The following is a 15372-nucleotide window of genomic DNA, read 5'->3' as shown; positions in this document are numbered from 1 at the left end:
ATTTCTGTGGAGTCTGGGGGTTGGAGAGGGCAGGAGCTGGACAGAAACTAAGGTTTGTGAATGTACCGTTCCAATTAGAAAGATTAGGTTCAACTGATGTTAGCCCTTTAAATTAATGTTAATAGTCTTTTAATTTAAAGTGAATCATTTTAATTTAATGTTAAGCATTTCAACTAATGTTAATCGGAGATTATTAAGAAATAGGTCGATTGCGACCTTTCTGAGTTTTCATTCGGTACTGAATGGAAACAGTGGGCTGGACTGAATGACCTCTCCAATTCCTTTCTGAGCTTTAAGGTTTGTGATCCGCCTGTCATCATTTCAGGAAGCTCTATATCATTTTCACGAGACATAGCATAGTGACTTTTCTCTAATTTGTAATTAATATAATGAACAACAGTGTTTTTCAAAGTTTGGTACTTTCACTCACTTTCCCTGATCACATTTGAGTTCTTCTGCCAACTCAGGCTTGTTAGAACTTGACAATGATTGATTGATTGTCATGCCAGGGTACAGAATAAACCTCTTGTGTCTGGGCAGGTGTGTACAGTTTCTGGCTGGGTGAGTGCTACCGCTTGAGTTTTCTTCAGTTGGGATTTCACAAAAATCTCAACCCTTGCATTTAGGAGAGCTGGAGAGAATAAAAAAGATTATTTTAAAATGTCCCCACAGTGGCCGCCCAAACCGTCTTTCTATCAAGAAATAAAACACAGCTAAAAGAATAAAGTTGGCAGAAAAGCCATAAGCTTTTCCTTGGGCACGTCTGTGGAATGATCTAGGGGCAGAATTCAGCTCTTAATCATGTTAGATGAGCACATTTATTTTGTGAAATGGTTTTCATACAGCATGCAATTCAGTGGCTTTATGGCGTTAACCAGACCCTTTAGGGTATTAGAGTGTACAGTTGCATTTCATTAATTTTCCAAACTTAGAAAGGTCTTGTCAAACTTATTCTCCTCGTGAACATGAAATGATCCTCCTCTAAATGAGAAAATTCTGAAGTTTGGCATTTTTATGCTTTGAAACTGTGAGCCATTGTTCTTGTAAAATGTGTTTTTAAATTTGACACCTAGTGCTGGTTACTGATGTTGAAATTTTCCAGACCCTTCTTTTGGGAAAGATCAAAGCTTGGGCCCTACAACAAACTTATCAAGGGGTGAGGGGATTTCTGGTTCTTCCTCTTCCTGCATACCATATACAGTCATTTGGAGCAGTGATTTTCCAGTACCCATGTTTGAGTAGGATGCCCTAAAGAGCAGCCATCTCTGGGAGCACCAGACTGGATACCTTGAAACCATTTCTCAGAATCCTCTGGGAAGTTTAGTTTTCTGCAAACTACCTTCACACATTCCACAGGGATAGTGAGTGAGTCTTCATAGAGCACAGTATGCATTTTGAAAAAAATTCAGATTCCACTTAATGGTGCAAACCTTTGCAGGCTCATTTTCAACAGGAGGAAAGATGCTTTGGAACTGGGGTTTCGATTGTCTTCTCTTGTTTTATGCTGTGGAGTTGTTTCTGACCCATAGTGACTCCATGGACACCTCTCCCAGAACGCCCCACTCTCCATCTGCAATCGTTCCGGTAGTGTATCCGTAGAATTTTCATGGTAAAAATATGCAAGTGTTTTACCATTGCTTTCTTCCACGCGGTAAATGTGAATCTCCGCCCTCAACTCTCTCCCACGCCGCTGCTGTCCAGCACAGGTGAGTTTTGACTTGTAGCAGATTGCTTTCCACTCACTAGCCACTGCCCAAGCTAGGAATGGAATTGGTATGCATCTGCTTGACTCTCCCTCCCATAACTGAGACTGGTAGAGTACTGGAAACTCTCCAGGTGTGATCCTGAGAGGGGCGGTGTTTGGATTAGCCACGCTGAAATCCATTTTGTTGAGTTTCTGACAGAGCAGATTTTGCCCATTGAGATGGTATCATTGGCCATGGCTCCTGATTGTCCTTGAAACTACCTAATTCACATACACACATACACACACACACACACACACAATAATAGTAATAATAATTGTGATATCTGTTAAGCATTTACTGTGTGACAGGCACCTTACTAAGAACTGTAGTGGATGCAAGCAAATTGGGTTGGACACAGTCTCAATCCCTATTTTACAGATGAGGTAACTTGAGGCACAGACGAGCAAAGTGACTGGCCCAGAGTCTCAGAGCAGACAAGTGGTGGAGCCGGGATTAGAACGCATGACCTTCTGACTCCCAGGCGTGTGCTCTCTTCACCACGTCATGCTGTTTCTCTAAGGATACACACACACGCACCTTCTAAGGATTTGTAATTTAGAGGTTCGGTCTCTGAAGCAGGCACCAAGAGGTGATGAAGAAAGTATTTTAGGACGACTGTTTCATTAAAGAAAGTAACTCTCGCTCAAATGCTGCTGCTCCGGACCGGGTGAAAAAAGCAAGAGTTGCAGCAAATGCACTCGTACAGCAAAACTACCACAGCCTCGCCTTCTGCCTAATCTTCCTCAATCCAAGGAGTCAATCAAACATCATGAACCCCACCCTCTCCCAGAGCAGTCTAGAGACTGTCTCGAACATCCCATCCTCCTCGGCCGATAGGGCATTGGAGGTTGAGAAAGACGAGGCATTTCGGTCTATTAGGTGGGTGGGCCATCTCAGGATTATGGAGAAGGCTCTGAACAAATGCTTAATAAATACCATGAATTTATTGACTGATTGAAGAAACTCTTAGCTCGATACAAATATTGGATAGATGTGGAGCTCTTTAAGGGTAGGGATACTACAGTGATTTGCAATTTTTTGGTACTTTCTAGTACAATAGAAGCACCTAAGACAAGTAGTGTGGTGGACGGGCTCCATAAGAAGTCTAACAAAGGTGGCAAAGACCACAGTGGCTTCTGAAGTGACTACCCTGGCAACCGCCGGCCGGTCAAAGGAACTGCGGCGCAGCATCAGCACTAAACTCTGGTCACGAATGAGCCTACAAGTACCATTATTGCTGTGCATTTAGCAGTGTGCTGCACCTCTATTCACCTATTGTTTATTGAATTCACTGCCTCAGTGGAAATATGACTGGCACGATATAGACCACTAGTACTGTAAATTATTCCTTCATGCAGGTTCTCTGACCCAAAGTCTTTAGGACTAGGCCAAGGCTCATCCTTTGTTTATGGCGGGAGATACATCACAGTTATTTGCACACAGGAGACGATCAATAAATACATTAATTTACCTCTTCTGCTACTAGCTTGGTTCTAAACGTTAGGTTTGTTCTTTGCAGAATTCTGCCCAAACCTGATTTTTCTCCTGAAATAATCATGTCCAAATCTAGGCCTGTCTCAGGCTTACTTGACCACTGGCTGATCTTTCATCTCGCTTGTCTGAATAATTCACTCTTTTAGGGGGCTTTCCTTCTGTTTGGCTTCTTGATTTATCCTTGGTCCTGCAGTGAGCTCTCCAGTAAGCCGTAGCTGAACAAGAAGTCAATGGTTCACCCTGGGATTTTAGAGCAGATTGGCAAAGGAGTTTGTTTCTGAAGATCCCTGTTTGTTCAGCTGGTCCCATGTTACTGCTATAGCCCTGGGCAGCTAGCGGTTTTTGCCAGAGTAGCATTTTAGAACTCAGCCAAGGAAAAGAGGTCTTGGCTCATGACCCTAATGCCTTGGCATCGTGTTAGGAAAAGCCCAGAGGGCAAGGCAACCCTGCATGAGGGATTCTTGGGTAATGGATCCCCGGGTAAATGTTTCTCAGTAACCAATCCTACGCAAAAGAGTCCCAGCATCAAAGATCCCGGAGACTGGCTGTCTGCTTAAGGCTTCTCTGGTCCAGAAATTAAGTACAGCCACCAGGTTCAGTGGACAGATGCCAGTAATTCCATTTGATGACTTCTTGAAGTGAGCAAATGACCAGGAGAGATAAATGGCTGGTTACCTTCTAGAAGAGATAAGATTAGCTGGCACTGTCTGGTGTTATTTCTCAGACCCCAGCTAGTAATCTGTATACCCCCAAGGTGGCTCTCTGATCTAAATGTTGAAGGCATTACTCATCTGTCATATTCAGGATATTTAATTAGGCTTTGAAGACCATCTGTCACACTGATCTCTTTTTCTTTCCATGGGTCTCACTAAGGAAGTGAAGATAGAAAATGAATACACACGAAATTCACTGGGAACAGATTGACATTCACTAGGGATTACTTCTGTGGCTCCATCTGTCCCGTTCCATCTCTCCTAAAGCAGGACTCATAGATAGTTTTGGTGTCCACGGGACTATTTGTCTGACTCTAACTGCCTTTCTCCCGAGACTCCTAGAGGGGTGGGAAGAGCCCTGACTTCCTTACACCTAGCTAATGGTTTTTCTCATTTTAAGCATTCAAGATGTAAATCGGCCCTTTTAGACTGTGAGCCCGTTGTTGGGCAGGGATTGTCTCTATCTGTTGCTGAATTGTACATTCCAAGCGCTTAGTACGGTGCTTTGCACACAGTAAGCGCTCAATAAATACGATTGAATGAATGAATGAAAAGGGAAAGGGAGGAGATGGGTGTTGAAATCGTTTTTAGGTGCCAACATCCTCTTACATATAGATTTCCATGGTATTTTCACCACATCAGTTCCAGTTCAGTTTCAGAATCCGGTTTGTAAGGATCCTGCACATTGATCCAACACATCTCCCTTTCTTCAAAGCCCCAAGAAGCAAAACATGTCAGACAGCATGAAATGCAACCTCAGGCATAAACTGTCAATTCACACATCTTCCCAAATACTTAGATATCACTGCTAACATCTTGAAAATGAACCAATCAGCCTTATTCTCTAACTGTCATACAATTATAAGAGGAACTGCCATGTACAAGCAAGGTGAGGTGAGACTACCTCGACAGGGCCATGAGGAGATGCTCTCGGACTTTAGTTGTCCCCATCTTTAAGGAGGAAGTGAACCCTGGAGTTCCTCGATCAGAGCCCGGCTCCTCGGACTCTTCCGTACCCCGCGGCTGATCTTTACGCAGTCTTTGGTTGAAACTCCACTGAAGCAGTGGGTCTGTTAGTCAGCTGGATCACTCTCCTCACCTTCAAAATCTTATTAAAAGCATATCTCCTCCAAAAGGCCTTCCTCAATTAAGTCCTCTTTTCCTCTTCTGCATTGCCCTTTAATCACCTCTCCCTCAGCTCCACAGCATTTATGTACATACCTATTTATTTATAATAATGTCTGTCTTCCCTTCTAGACTATAAGTTCACTGTAAACAGGGAATGTGTCCACCAACTCCATTTATACTGTACTCTCCCAGGCGCTTAGTATAGTGCCCTGCACACAGTAAGTGTTCAGTAAATAGGACAGATTGAGTGATAGTCTCAGGGGATTCATTGGAAGCCCAAATGCCAGAGGTGCCAACTTTGTACTTGGAGCAAGGGGCAGGCGTTGGACAAAGGACCAGATAAAGCTTGGTGCTTATGCTCCATCGGTAACTCCATCTCCTCACACTAAGCAGCGTGGCTTAGTGGAAAGAGCCCGGGCTTGGGAGTCAGAGGTCATGGGTTCGAATGCCGGCTCTGCCGCCTGTCAGCTGTGTGTCTGTGGGCAAGTCACTTCGCTTCTCTGTGCCTCAGTTACCTCATCTGTAAAATGGGGGTGAAGACTGTGAGCCTCATGTGGGGCAACCTGATTACCCTGTATCTACCCCAGCGCTTAGAACAGTGCTCTTCACATAGTAAGCGCTTAACAAATACCAACATTATTATCTCCTGGTAGGTCCCTGGCTCTCAAATATAAAATAGCACAGTCAAGGCAAAATGGAAATTTTTCTCATCCTACCACTGCCAAGGTACCAGAGGTACGCAGGGCCTAAGGCATCCACTCCTTGGGGAAGATGGTGGCTCTCGCCTCCACAACTTCCAGGTCACGGGACTACCCACCTTCCTCTCTTATGCTAGAACTCCAGCCTCCCCAGTGCCTTCCTCTCCCTTGCTCCTTTGTATTAAATAGATGCCAGGGCCAGGGAAGGATGGTGGAAATGCTGAAGAGTCAGAACAACCCATGTACTGCAAAACGAAAATCTCACCAACGGAGTTGCAGCTTGCAAAGTTATAACTTCTTTGACGAGAAGGGGATTCCGGGCAACTTTGGGTTTTTTTTAATTCTTCCAATTAAATACTTAGGTTTACGATCTGTCTCTTCTGGGTCCTCCTCCAGTTGATTCCCCAAGACCAGATCTGATTATTGGGCAAATCTGCAGGTTTTTCTTTCTTAGTCTCCTATGCCAATAACATCCCTCCTCGATTGGTTTTACCAGGTCAGATTTGAGGGACTTGAAGAACCATTTTCCAGCCAACCGTTTTCCAGGAGGTAAGGGGATGTTCTCTGTTCATAGCTTCTCCCTTTCTCTCACCCTGTCTTCGGCCGGGATCTTGTCGGCAGAACCTGGCAACTACAGAACGGCCAAACCTGGGAAATTTAACTATAGAGCAGTTACTGTTGTTATTATGATTATTATTGTGTAATTCTTTAACAAATACCATGAAAAAGAAGTGCTTACTATGTGTCAAGAACTGTACTAAGTGCCGGGGGATATATAAGTTAATCAGGTTGGACACAGGTCTCACAGTCTAAATAGGAGAGAGAGCAGATATTTAGTCTAAATTTTACAGTTAAGGCACAAATAATTTAGGTGCCTTTCCCAGGGTCAGGCAGCAAGCAATTGGCAGAGCCAGGAGTAGAACTCAGGTTCTTTGACACCCGGGCCCGTGATCTTTCTATTAGACCAGGCTGCTTCTCCGGGTAGGTAGCAGTGGGTGCATGGGGAGCCCATCACGTTGTATCAGGCAATATCCACATATCATTTTTTAATGGTATTTGTTAAGTGCTTACTAAGTGCCAGGCACTGTACTAAGTGCTGGGGAAGAGTCAAGCTAATCAGGTTGGACATTGTCCATATCCCACATGGGGCTCACAGTCTTAATCCCCATTTTACAGATGAGGTAACTGAGGCCCAGAGAAGTGAAGTAACTTGCCCAAGGTCACACAGCAGACAATGGGAGGAGCTGGGATTAGAACCCAGGTCCTTCTGACTGCCAGGCCTGCATTCTATCCACCAGGCCACGCTGCTTCTTATTTAAGTGGAAATGAACCCATGCCCTCTAAATCCAGAAGGAGGATGCAGTAATTCATGAACCAGCATCTTTCCTGGGAAATATTCTTAGTGGGGCCTGGGAAATGAGGGTGCAACCGGTCTTAGACAAAATAAGGAAATATGGGCATCATCTTGAGTGAACAAAGTCCACTTTTTTATCATCTGTAAATTACATTCTATGATGACAGCGAAGCAAAAGAGCCTCAGTATATCGGGTAGAAGAATGGTGAGATTAGATGAATATAGATCCTTATGTTCCTAGTTCATTCACACGCTCTGACAGATTGCCTGCCTGGCACTCTCTACCCCAGTTTAGCAGCGTTACCTGGACTTTTTTCCCCTGAACCCACAACCCTCTATATACCATAATGATAATAATAATAGCGTTGGTATTTGTTAAGCGCTTACTATGTGCGGAGCACCGTTCCAAGCGCTGGGGTAGATACAGGGTCATCAGGTTGTCCCACGTGAGGCTCACAGTTAATCCCCATTTTACAGATGAGGCAACTGAGGCCCAGAGAAGTGAAGTGACTTGCCCACAGTCACACAGCTGGCAAGTGGCAGAACCGGGGATTAGAACTCATGACCTCTGACTCCCAAACCTGTGCTCTTTCTACTGGGCCACGCTGCTTCTCTATGCCACCGCTCCTTTTAGAAAATGTACAGTCAAGGAAAAGAGACTCACTTTCAGTTTAAAATATTGGACCCAAGTGGAAACCGGTGAACAAGGGAACAGGAAGTAGTCATTTGTCCTCTCCCAAGCGCTTAGTACAGTGCTGTGCACACAGTAAGACCTCAGTAAATACGATTGAATGAATACACAATGCAACCCCGATGCCTTAGTTGGGCTTCCCCTAAGAAAAGGAGATGTTATCTTCCACCAGAATGCCCCCAAGCCGCTGTGTCTGGACAGCAGAATTCCTTTCCCTGCCTGTCCGCAGGGTCAGATTGGCAAGAAACTTGCTTCCTAAAAGGATCATGAGAAAGGATAGTAGGAGGAATTCCCCCTTGCTCTTGTTGGGCTGTTCCTGGGGAAAGGGAAGAGGCACGGAGTGCAGACCTGACTGAGCAAAGAGCTTCTGGGAGAAATTCTTAATCAGACATCTCATTTTCTGGAACATTGTTCTGCCACTCAGACCACCTACTCCATCCTATTCTTGAATTAATTCCTCTATGTGCGTAAATTTATTTATCTCCTGGGAATGCACACCAATAACAAATTATAATCATTATGAACAGGTAGTAATTTTTGTGATTGGGAAGCCATGGTTTCATGGGTCATGCTGCTATCTCAACAGGACTTTTGAATACAAGATTATAGCACAGAGTGGTTGTGTGGGGGTTTCTTTCATACTCAATTAATAAGGGAAAACAGAGCACAGCGACATTTTAAAACTAAATACATTTTTAAGCCATTTAATTTTATCAAGCGGATTTTCTCTCTGGGGAATTTTTGGCAAATGGTGTGTCTCAGTTGCTCTGTTCCCCTATCAAAGAACAGCTTATTCCAGGTCAGAGGCCACTGAGATGATCCTATCAAGTGAATCTTTAAATCACAGGGCATGGTGACTGAAGAGGGATTTGAAAGTGGAGATGGAAGATCAGGGCTTAAAGTCCTCTGGATTTGGCCTTTAGCTCCTGCCGTGGCTCCTACCGCTTCCTGCCAGCCCAGTTCTGGTTGCTTTAAAACACATTTGAAGGGTCTACAGCAGTTTTAGAATTAGGGATGCCCCCCCCCCCCCCCCCCCCCCGACTCTGCCCCAGTGTGATCGCCTAGACTGTAAGTTTGATGTGGCCAGGGAATGTGTCTGTTTTTTGTTATAATGGACTCTCCCAAGCTCTTGGGACAGTGCTGGGCACACAGTGAACTCTCAATAAATATAATTGATAGGCCGACTGTTACCACTCTTCTGCCTATGCCAAGGTCTTGGGAGAGAGTGGAAGGTGCCTCCAAAACAAGGCCCATTTGGGGGGAGGTGAGAAGTGCAGGGACGCTTGTTGAAGCAAGGTGTGGACAAGAGTAGAAATCCATACCTTCAAACAAGATGCAGCGTGTCCTAGTGTAAAGACCACGGGCCTGGGAGTCAGGACCTGGCTTCTAATCCCAGCTCCGCTACTCATCGGCAAGTAACTGCATTTCTCTGGGCCTCAGTTACCTCATCTGTAAAATGGGGATTGAGACGGTGAACCCCACATGGCACAGGGAGTACACGTGGCACTCTGTATCCACCCCAACGCTCAGTACAGTGCCTGGCACATAGGAAGCTCTTAACAAATACTACAATTATCATTATTATTATCAATCATACTTATTGAGTGCTTACTGTGTGCAGAGCACTTGGCGGAGTCCAATACAATAGAGTTGGTAGACATGTTCCCTAACTACAGCAAGCTTACAGTCTAAAGGGGGAGAACAGTCTCCTCTCCATCCAAACTGCCAGCAAGCTGGTCCAAGCATTTGTCATATCGCAACCTGACCTCTTTGCTGACCTCCCTGCCTCCACCCTCTTCCCTCTCCAGTCCATACTTCACTCTGTGCCCCGGATCATTTTTCTAAAGCATTATTTTGCACATGTCCCCCCTTCACCTCAGAAAGCCTCCTTTGTTTAAAATTCCTCCCCGCACCAAGCAGAAACTCATTTGGCATTAGTAGCTCCCCAGGTGACAAGGTACCTAGAGAAGGGTCACCGCCCCCTAATCGCCACCCTGTCCTCCCCGAGATATTTGGGTTTCATTGCCGCTGCGGGCTGAGTTCTGGCCAATGAGACTTGCCAATGGAATGGATTCCTAAGGCCGAGGAGGAAAGGTCTGACCTTAATTAATTAAATTTGGTATTTGTTAAGCACTCGATATGTGCCAGGCATTGTACTAAGTGCTGAGGTGGATAGAAGCGAATTGGGTTGGACCCAGTCCCTGTCCCGTGTGGGACTCACAGTTTCAATCCCCATTTTGCAGATGAGTTAATGGAGGCCCAGAGGAGTGAAATGACTTGACCAAGATCATGCAGCAGTCAAGAGCCGGAGCAGGGATTAGAACCCATGACCTTCTGACTCCCAGGCTTGTGCTCTATCTACTATACCATGCTGCTTCTTTCCAGGAATAGTGCCCCGGGAACTGCTGCGAGGGGATGACTGTCCTCTAGAGGCCCATACACGAGTCCACCTGGGTTCTAATTCCTGCTCTACCAGTTATCTGCTGCGTGACCTTGGGCAAGTGGATTAACTTCTCTGGGCCTCAGTTATCTCATCTGTAAAATGGGGAGTACCGTGTGGGATGAGGACTATGTCTAAACTGATTAACTTGTAATAATGTTGGTATGTGTTAAGCGCTTACTGCGTGCAGAGCACTGTTCTAAGCGCTGGGGGAGATACAGGGGAATGAGGTTGTCTCACGTGAGGCTCGCAGTCTTCACCCCCATTTTACAGATGAGGGAACTGAGGGCCAGAGAAGTGACTTGCTCACAGTCACACAGCTGACAAGGGGCAGCGTGGGGATTCGAACCCATGACCTCTGACTCCCAAGCCCGGGCTCTTTCCACTGAGCCACATATCTACCTCCATATTTAGCACAGTGACTGGCACATAGTAAGAGCTTAACGAATACTATTAAAAAATACCAACAACAACCCACTTCCTCCCCCCACCGCCTCCTCTAATCTGCACGACACCGGCCAATAAGGGAGGCGTTTTGCCTTGGCCTTGTTCTTCGGCTCCTCCACCAAAGTGCGGCCAGTAAGCGGGAGAAAGGGTGCCCGGCCTAATCTTTCTCAGCAGGGCTCCTACCAGTTTCGGTGGGAGCAGCTTAATGTTCCTGGCTAAAATGAAGTCATTTCTTATGAGAATTTCGACGATCGTTGCTCGCCCCATTAACATGGATATTTAAGACTTGGCTTAACTAGTCAGGGTAAGCAAGTTCATTAAGCCCCTGCTGGGTGCGAAGCACTGTACTGAGTGCTTTAGTCATAATCCCTGGCTCTCAAGTGTCTCGCTCTCTAAGAGTAAGGAGGAGGGCCTGGCTGCGATACATAAAAGAGAGGGGAAGTGGCAAAAAGTAGAAAAATAACATCAAAAGGACTAGTGCACGAATGAGTATCACGAGAGCTGCAGGATACTATGGCTAAAGGAGCTGGTATCATGGCATTTGTTAAGCGCTTATTTTGTGCCGGGAACTGTACTAAATGCTTGGGTAGATGCCAGATAATCAGGATGGACACAGTTCCTATCCCACATAGGGCTCACAGCCTTAATCTCCATTTTACAGAGGAGGTACCTGAGCCACAGAGAACTTAAGTGACTTACCCAAGGTCACCCAGCACCGGGGTCGATACGAGCTAAACAGATTGGAGACAGTCTGTGTCCCACATGGAGCTCACGGTTTTAACCCTTGTTTGACAAATGAGGTAACTGAGGCTCAGAGAAGTTAAGCGACTTGGCTCAGGTCAGAGGTGGAATTAGAACCCAGGTCTTCTGTCTCCCAGGCCCGTGCTCTTTCCGCTAGGCCAGGCTGCTTCCTCCCAAACAGAGGAAGAGTTCGGCTATCATAGCAGCCCCAGCCCCAACATTCCCAACTCCAGAGGTCTAAAAGTTCAGAAGACCTTGGGCATCTACTTCGACCTCACTCGGCCAGGGTGGAGAGAAAAGTAGAGGCCCTGATGTTGAGGGGGAATGGTGGCTTTTGGTGTCTTCTGGATATGTGGGACTCATATTATTGCTACTGCCACCTACTTATTTGATTCTCCTCCTTGGTACGTTTAGCATAGAGGTGGGGCAGAAGCGATATGGCCTAGAGGAAAAATCATGGAAATAAAAGGGGATCTTATTTGACCTCTACCCCTAGTCTACTCTGTGACCTTGGTCGTTATTTTACTTCTCTGTGCCTCTGTTTTCTAATTAATGTATTGGGGATTAAATACCTTTTCTCCCTCCCATTTGTGGTGAACTTTGGTCCCAAGTGCAAAATTCGTTCATTCATTCATTCAGTAGTATTTATTGAGCGCTTACTATGTGCAGAGCACTGTACCGAGCGCTTGGAATGTACAAGTCGGTAACAGATAGAGACGGTCCCTGCCCTCTGACGGGCTTGCGGTCTAATCGGGGGAGACGGACAGACAAGAACTATAGCGATAAATGTAATTATGGTATCTGTTAAGTGCTTACTATATATTTAGCACTGTTCTAAGTGTCGGAAAAGATACAAGTTAATCAGGTCAGACACAGTCCCTGTCCCTCATAGGGCTCACGGTCTAAGCAGCCCACCCTGTCGATCCACACTGTGGAGCACATGGTTTGAGCAAGGGCCTGGGACTCAGAAGGACCTGGGTTCTGATTCCACCTCTGACCTGAGCCAAGTCACTTAACTTCTCTGAGCCTCAGTTACCTCATTTGTAAAACAAGGATTAAAACCGTGAGCTCCATGTGGAACACGGACTGTGTCCAATCTGTTTACCTCGTATGAACCCCAGTGCTTAGTACGGTGCCTGGCACCTGGTAAGCACTTTAGAAATACCATAAATTCCAATGATTATTTTGCCATCCTGCTTTCTTGGGCTGAGCCACTTGCCGGAGCCTGTCCCTTCTAAGGTCTCTCCCCAGTGACTGAGCCCAGCTCACTGGACCACCACTGCTTCCTAACCAGTTCCCACCATGGTTGAAGCTTTTGAGCAAGTATCTGATCACTGGCTGACTGAAGCAGTGGAGTCCCAGAGCCAGCGTTGGGTGTGGGGAGGGGTGGGATTGGCCGATGGCTGCGGCTTTCCACCCACCCCTGCATCTGTCCTTGCTGCTCCACTGCCCAGCAACAGCCCTGGGGCAAAGGTCAAGGCCAAGCTCTGCTTTCCACAGTAATTTGACCCGTTTATGGCCAGTGACTGCTTCGGAGATTCCAATTCTCTGAGAGAAAGAGGCATCTCCCAAGTACCCTCGTACCTAGGCCTTTAAAGACAAGCAAAAGCACAGGAGTGTTGTGAAAAACAAGGAGGGTCATGACCCCCAACAACCTCACCCACAGCAATTCTGCCAGTGTGACAGACAACATGGACTCCTCCTCTGGGAGAGGGAGGGATCAAATTAGAGCAGTGAGAGCAATCAGAGGGGCAATAATGTAATGTTCTGGGAGCTTTTAGACTACAAGCTTGTTATAATAATCATACTAAAAATTGTGGTATTTGTTAAGTGCTTACTATATGCCAGGCACTATTCTAAGCGTTGGGCTGGAAACAGGTTAATTAGATTGGACACAGTCCCTGTCCCAACAGTCTTAATCTCCATTTTACAGTTGAGGTAACTGAAGCATAGAGAAGTTGAAAGACTTGCCTGAAGTCACACAGCAGACAAGTGACAGAGCCAGGACTTCGAACCCAACTCCCTCTGACTTCCAGACCCATGCTCTATCTATCCTCTTGGCCATGCTGATCAGGGAGCATGTCTGCTAATTCTGTTATGTTGTACTCTCTCAAGCATTAGCACAGTGCTCTGTCCTTAACAAGCACTCAATCATTACACCTCATTGATTCTATTGACCAAGAAGCCTGCAGTCACCCGTTTCTCATTCAGGGAGATGGAGCTTCTCTCTTAGGCTGCAGAGGGCCAACACAGTCTGTCTTGGATCATGGTTCACCATGGAGCTGGGAGTCATGGGCTTTCCATCCAAAACCCGGGGATAGAGTCTGATGATCTCTAAGGGTGAGTGATTTCCGGGATAACCTCCACTCTTTCCATTGTTCCCCAGAGTTGGAAGCAGTGTCTGTTTGAAGTGACATTACTTAAAGAGGTCTCATCAAGAGGCTTGGTCTTGAGAAGCAGCGTGGCTCAGTGGAAAGAGCCCGGGCTTGGGAGACAGAGGTCAGGGGTTTGAATCCCAGTTCTGCCACTTGTCAGCTGTGTGACTGTGGGCAAGTCACTTCACTTCTCTGGGCCTCAGTTACCTCATCTGTAAAATGGGGATTAACTGTGAGCCCCACGTGGGACAACCTGATTACCCTGTATCTACCGCAGCGCTTAGAACAGTGCTCTGCACATAGTAAGCACTTAACAGATCCCAACATTATTATTATTTCCCTTGAAAATCCCTTATTCTATTTTCCTAAAGAAAAGATAGTATCAGAGATACTAGGGAGGCAGATTATCATATGGAAAGAACTGAGGAGTGGGAGACAGGAAACCTGGCTTCAAATTCCAGATCTGTCACTGGCCTTCTTTGTCTCTCTTTTTAATAGTGTCTATTAAGTACTTACTATGTGCCAGGCATTGTTCTAAGTGCTGGGGTAGATACAAGATAATCAGGTTAAACACACTACTGGTTCCACGTGATAACTGTGGGGCATAGACAATAGTCCCACATAGAGCTCACAGTCTTAATCCCCATTTTACAGATTAAGTAATTGAGGCACAGAGAAGTTAAGTGATTTACCCAAGTTCACACAGCAGGTAAGTGGTGAAGCTGGGATTAGAACCCAGATCCTCTGATTCCGAGCCCCATGCTCTTTCCACTAGGCCATGCTGCTTCTCTTGTATGTCACTTAACCTTTCTGCGTCCAAGTTTCCTCTTCTGTAAAAGGAGAGTAAGGTAGATTGTGAGCTCCGTGTGGGACAGGTATTGTGTCTAATCTCATAACCTTGTATCTACCCCAGCACGTAGTTCAGTACTTGGCACGTAGTTGTTGTGGGCAGGGATCGTGTCTACCAACTCTGTTGTACTCTCCCAAGCACTTAGTATAGTGCTCTGCACACAGTATGTGCTCAAGAAATATGATTGATTGATAGTGCTTGATAAATCCCATCATCATTGAGAAAAAACAGCTGTCACCATCCCATTCTAGCTGTTGTGGTTCAGCTGTCCTGTTCAGGTTTGGGGCAAAAGATCCAGGCAACAGATGCCCAATTTGAAATGTAGGAATGTTTGACTGGAAATGGTTTAGTGTTTAAAAGAAAATGAAGTTATGGCCAAATGTATTCTTGACGCCCACGGATACTATATTTTTCATTAGGTTTATTCATGATTTTATCATTGAAGGAGAAATTACTTTAAACACTGACTCTTTCAGCAAACAAATGGTCTAATTTGGGCTTCACAAGATGACAGGTTTTGTTTATCAAGATTTAGCATTGTTACATAATTCTTATCATCTATTTAGCAACCCTAAGACAGCCCGCCTAGCTTTCCAGCTTTGAAGTTTTTCACAGAACTGTTTTCTCTCCCTCCTTCCTAGTTGCAGGTTCTAATTCTGTGTTCCAGTTAATTAGCACAGGCTATAATTTCTG

General features: G+C 45.6%; 1 non-coding gene across 1 annotated transcript; it reads right to left on the bottom strand.

Moving 5' to 3' along the window:
• Window positions 1–1716: 1716 nt before the first annotated feature.
• On the bottom strand, window positions 1717–1854 carry LOC114809523. Its single transcript, XR_003757302.1, has one exon. It is a non-coding gene; the product is annotated as a small nucleolar RNA SNORA7 (small nucleolar RNA).
• Window positions 1855–15372: the final 13518 nt, after the last annotated feature.

The sequence above is a fragment of the Ornithorhynchus anatinus genome, chromosome 2, assembly GCF_004115215.2.
Source record: "Ornithorhynchus anatinus isolate Pmale09 chromosome 2, mOrnAna1.pri.v4, whole genome shotgun sequence".
Lineage (NCBI taxonomy): Eukaryota > Metazoa > Chordata > Mammalia > Monotremata > Ornithorhynchidae > Ornithorhynchus > Ornithorhynchus anatinus.
The sequence above is the reverse complement of the archived record's forward strand: the minus strand, read 5'-3'. Positions and strand labels throughout refer to the sequence as shown.